The sequence below is a fragment of the Ischnura elegans genome, chromosome 2 (genome assembly GCF_921293095.1).
Source record: "Ischnura elegans chromosome 2, ioIscEleg1.1, whole genome shotgun sequence".
Lineage (NCBI taxonomy): Eukaryota > Metazoa > Arthropoda > Insecta > Odonata > Coenagrionidae > Ischnura > Ischnura elegans.
The window spans coordinates 105,715,387-105,720,890 of record NC_060247.1 but is presented as its reverse complement, the minus strand read 5'-3'; the positions used below and the strand labels follow the sequence as shown (position 1 = coordinate 105,720,890).

The 5,504-nt window shown below is 35.5% G+C and overlaps 1 long non-coding RNA gene across 1 annotated transcript; it reads left to right on the top strand.

The window, feature by feature from the left end:
* The first annotated feature begins 288 nt into the window (after window positions 1-288).
* Window positions 289-3,859, top strand: LOC124174114. Its single transcript, XR_006868866.1, has 3 exons — window positions 289-375; window positions 2,041-2,136; window positions 3,408-3,859. It is a non-coding gene; the product is annotated as an uncharacterized LOC124174114 (long non-coding RNA).
* Window positions 3,860-5,504: the final 1,645 nt, after the last annotated feature.

Genomic DNA, 5,504 nt, shown 5'->3' with positions numbered 1-5,504 from the left:
TGGAAGTAGGACTCCTTATGATCCATCACCACCGTCATTTCATCAGCAACGCAGTATCACGTTAGCACTACCCACATTTGTTGTATCTTGAAGAGGTTAAGGTCTGAATGGCTATACTACAGTTTTTGTGAGATTTTTTTATCTGAAAAATAATTTTGAAAACAAATATAAATTAAATGTCCATCGAAAGCTTCATCGTGGATAATTTTAAGGTACACAATGACGTAATCTAATCTGCCAATGGCAAATATGGGCAGATTAGATTACGAATGACGGGTAGCGGTTGCTGGGTGCGGCTATGGTTTACAAGTATATATGGCGTAGCCAATCCAGCAGTAGTGCAAATCCAGGTTGAATCAGCATCCACTCTGAAAGGTAAGACTTTGCCCCGGTTGAAAGCATATCATGTAAACTTTTCTCTCTCAAATCATTCTGTACGAGAGCACCTGTAACCTTTCGTTAGAGTTAAAAGCTCTTTTTTAAGTTCTTTCTTTGGGTTAAGAACTCATCATTCCCAATATCGGAGTGGAATAATTCGAATTGAGTATTATAATTAGTAAGCATTTAACGAATTTGCTTTGGAAATTTTCGATTGTGCTAGGCTTTTAAAAATAAATAAACACGTACTTTTCCGTTTTTTGATCCGTCGCCGACTTCTCGTTCGATTGGTGGAGGGAAATTGGCGGCCTCAGCCCTTTCGTAGAATAGTTGGTGACGTCAACGACTTTTTCGGAGCGGGTAACCGTGTCTCAACTACCCCTGATCCTTAAACATTTGCATGGTTAATTTCGGCTCGAAAAGAACAGCAAAATAAATACATATTGCTTTAACTTGATTGATTTCGCTTTTCATATTATATCGTATTAATTTAGTACCTTGTATCTAATTATCATATGTTAATACCATTTTCTATTCATTTACTCCTTCCTTCATTTTTTTTAATTACGAGTCTTCAAGATATAATCGTGCTTGACCCACTGATAGCGATTTTTGACAGGTTATTTTACAGGCGCTATTCATCTCATTACAATACGTTTCGTAATGATGCCACACTTTATATTTCAATAGTTCCATTTTTAATTCTTGGAATTGATGATATCATAATCAGTTCATATTGCTCAGTGATAATAGTATCTTCGAATGTTTCAAGTGTACTCCATTCCAGGTGAAATCTAATCCAAGAAAGGAAAAAATGTGAAAAACGGTTTGACAAGAAAAAAGTATTTATTCCACTTTTGAAAACACCCACGGAAAAAGAAGATTTTTTTCCATCACTAATTTTGTCACATCTCATTAGTCATGCAATATAGGCTCTAAGAAGTTTCAATAAGTTTGTTCTTTAGAGTTTCAGGAACTCCAGTTAAACTTTCGATCTCAAACATATTTATTGAGATTTAATATTAATAATAGCCGCGTAATTATCCTCACAGTGTCACGTTGAACTTTCTTCCGTAAAGTTTTCACCAATTTTCGGAAGGATAAAATTTCGTTTAATCAAACTGAAACTTGAGACTTGCTATGGTGGCCTGAAAAAATATCGTTCTTTACGCATGATTATCTTGAAGCTCGCGGTCAGGCTCTTCTATTTATCATCTTTGGTCAACAATCCCAAAATTAGTTTGAGGCAGCTCTCCACTCAATTCTCCTGCAAGATAATCTTTTCATACCACCGTATATCTTCTCCTCCACATCCATCTTTACCTGTTTCATACATATTATTCACGGGCTTCCTTTTCCATTCTCGCCATCTACTTATCCCTCGACCATTTTCTTCATCAAGCCATCATGTCACGAGGCTATTCTTCTCTCCTACTCTTCTTGGGACTTGCCTTTACCTACTTCGGAAGCGTTTAATTTACATATTTCAGTTAAGGTCAAATTCATCGAATAAAGATATGCAAAATCAACTGCAGGAGAAATTGTTTCCGTACTTATTAAAGTCAATTTAATTACTCAATGCATAATATTAATAGGTATTGAAATATTATTACTGTTAAAGTAGTCTCTAACAACATACTTTTTCTTCTTGCTTCAATATAGGCTGTACAGCTTGTTTTCTGCAAACAATGGATTCCAAAAGGAATGATCAAAATAGATCCGACCAGAGTGGTCCCACTCACACGCCTATGGGACGTGGTTAGTATGTGCTTAACTCGTAAAATTTTGAGAAAATATGGTAAATCGGAAACCGTCAATATCTACATACTAAATCTGTTTAAATATATCTGTTCTCTAATAAATAGAGCCATAATTTTAATATTATATAAAAATTCCGAGTACGATTCATTAAATACTACACTGTTCTATAGTTTTTAGATTGAGCATTGAATATAGAGTTTGATTAATATATGTTTAATTATGTCTCAATTGATGGTATTAGTTTCTTCTTGAAATTTTAACGCTGAAAGTTGTCGGAGGAAACGAGTTCATGTCCACTTCATTCCGAATTTTTTTTCGCCTTTCTCTTGTCACGTTCTCCGCGACAAGAGAAAGGCGAAAAGTTCGTAAAGTTCCCTTCGCTATATTTTTTTCATGGATTTGTCCTAGGAAGGAATAATATGGGCGGAAGAAACATTATTCGATAAATACACGTTGAAAACTGTTACATCTTGGCCCTGCATACCTCAGCAGCTTTGTTGATCGTCAATTTCTCGTTCACTTTAGATGCTAGTACCAGAGGGCAGCACAGGTTACGATGCCCCGGTTTATTTCTCATTAATTTTATTTAATGGATGACAGTTATTAGCATCATTAGAACTATTATACAAGATGGATTTCTATCGTTGTGTGAATACACGATTTTTCCTACGATTTCTTGAACAATCGTAATCTGAACGAAGCATTAGGGGAGTGAGGGGAAACTACGTCACTGGGGCGCGTATTTCAACGAGTGGGTTTTGCCTATGTTACGTAGGGCACAACATCATCTTTCGGTGAATAATGGGTTTCAATCCTCATTCACCTATCCGGCTCTTTTACACTTATTTAATCGGTTAACTCAACCTAATTACCTAGTACCCACGTTTTATTCTCCGAGTGATTAAAAGCGTATTCTTAACTTTTTAGTGCATTTTATACTGTTATTTAAGGGTAATTTCTTAAAAGGTTTCATTTTTCTTTTTATTTCTTATTAATTTCATTTAATGGATGACAGTTATTAACTTTATTAGAACCATTACATAAGATAGATTTCTATTAGAATTCTTTTAATATATGCAAAATAATTTCCACTTCTTAGCCTGAATATATGTGCTTACAAATTGCTTTTATTATAAAATATTTTAGATTTTTAGTTATTCCTGTATTATTTCATTTAAAATGGAACTCTTAGAAAAATTTTGTGGGTGGCAAAATGAGTGAGAAAGTTTTTTTTTCTGTTCTAGACACAATGTCCTTTTAATTTTTAGGCAATAAAGCTACAGGCAGTGGAGCCGGAACCAAGGATGTAAAATCAGAACCAAAGGACGAAAAGGCTATATGGTATGAGTAAAAGAAAATGTCAAATGAAGATGATTTGCCTAACTTTGTCGAAATTGGTGAACCTAGGGGCCAGTACCTGGGTAGAATAAGGGTGGAATGACTCTTATTTATATTCTTCCATTAGTAGTTTAAAATAAATTCAGTACAACGCGTTTCCCCATTACTGGCATCTTGTGTACTATAGTTTGTTTACCTTACAATTAGTAGGTTTTTGTTGTCGTTGCTACAAAAATGCAGTACTTTGCATATTAATTCAGAAAATGGTAAGATAATGTTACATTCTGAGGTTGAAAAAAGGTAATAAATGTAAATTGAGAAGTGTGTTAAAGAGATCACAAAATTTGTAAAAATATTCTTGAATAAAGTTATATGAAACAAATACATGTCAATGTGTGGTGGTGTGCGAAAGGCCAACGTTTTGAAAGATAATTTAACTGAGAGTTGAGGGGAAAAGGGTGTTCATCGAATAAATTTCTGAGAGTTCCTGATAATTTTTATTTGTTCCAATTAATGCATTTCTTATAAAATTCTCATAAATCTAATTATCTCATTCTCTCAAAGCCCGTAATGCTACTTCTGGTAGTGTACGACGCGTTCTTTTCTCATTACCGTTTGTTACGTCACGTCACACAACTTCTGCGGCCAGAAATCCTGCCAGGTAGGCACACCTCTTCAATCGCTCAAAGGGAAAGCATAATTCAAAGGATGTATAATCCTTTGAATTATGCTCTTAATTATTAATCCTCTTGGTGCAAACGCCACGCCGAAATTTCCTTTTTCATTTGGTCACTGTTCTCAGCCAATTGGCTGTCTACAGTGCATTTCAAACATTTTCATTTCAGTTGAGATTTTCAGGTAAAGTCACAGTGTGGCTAAAAAGGTGTGTTTAGGGGGAGGGGATATGGTGGAGAAGGAAAGCGTTTTCGGGAGATTTATGCTTGCCGACCTTAGCGGGGGAGTAGTTCCAAAGATTTTTTAGCATTTCATTTTTCGTTACCGCAAGCGATTTTTAAATTCAGGGCAATTCAGTTTTTAGTTCGGTAAGGATGGGAAAATTTTTGAAGTCCTTCCTGATGTCTTTGTTGGGAATGAACCATGGTGCTCCCGCAATTCACCTGATTATTTTTTTTTCTGTGGTTTCTTGGTGCAAACCTTTTTATCTGGTATATATGCTCACACGACGTTTTTTGTCTACGCACGTACGGACTCACATAACAATCAATTTTGTGGAACGATCTTGATGATGATCGAACGGATTTGTGGACGATATTGAAGGGAACAATAAGTTGATCCCTTTGCAGTGAATGGAAATCGTTTTTTTTTTTTTTTTTTTGCTGTTACATATGTTTGGCATGATAATACCTGCTTTGTTATCTTCACTAAAAATCCTGCCATGTGACCATGAATTCCAAGTTTCCCACTTCTCTGAGTACTATCTATCCCGACCAACGCCGGGTGTCCTGCTAGTTTATATTATAAAGGAATGACCGAAAAACAAGAACAAAAGGAAGAGCGGTTTCAATTGGAATCAAAGATGATATGATAAGCTAAACGGATAATTTTGCACACAGTGATTTGGAAAGGTTTTGGTTTATAATGAAGTATTCAGATTCATTAAATGCGCGTTCTATAGACCGCCGGATTCCAGACTTCTTCGGTATTGGAGTTAGATAGACAGATCATTCCTTTTAGGACTCATAAAAATTGTAATAATCTCATAATCGGTAGTGATTGTGCATTAATCGATTGGGAAAAATACTGTTTTAAAAACGGAAATAAAAATAAGAATAAGAGTTGTGCGAACTTTGATTTCCATTCTCTATTCCAATTTCTTTACTCACCTTGTATATTCACCCACAATGGGTAGCAACATACGAGATCTCTAAGCAACGAATATTCCCGAGTGAGTCATCAGAGATGAGACGATGGCTGGTATTATAGAACACAAGGCGGTGAACGGAAAATTCCATATCGCCTTCGATGGACAGACTGCGTCTAAGAAGAGTCTCCTCATTCAATAAGGC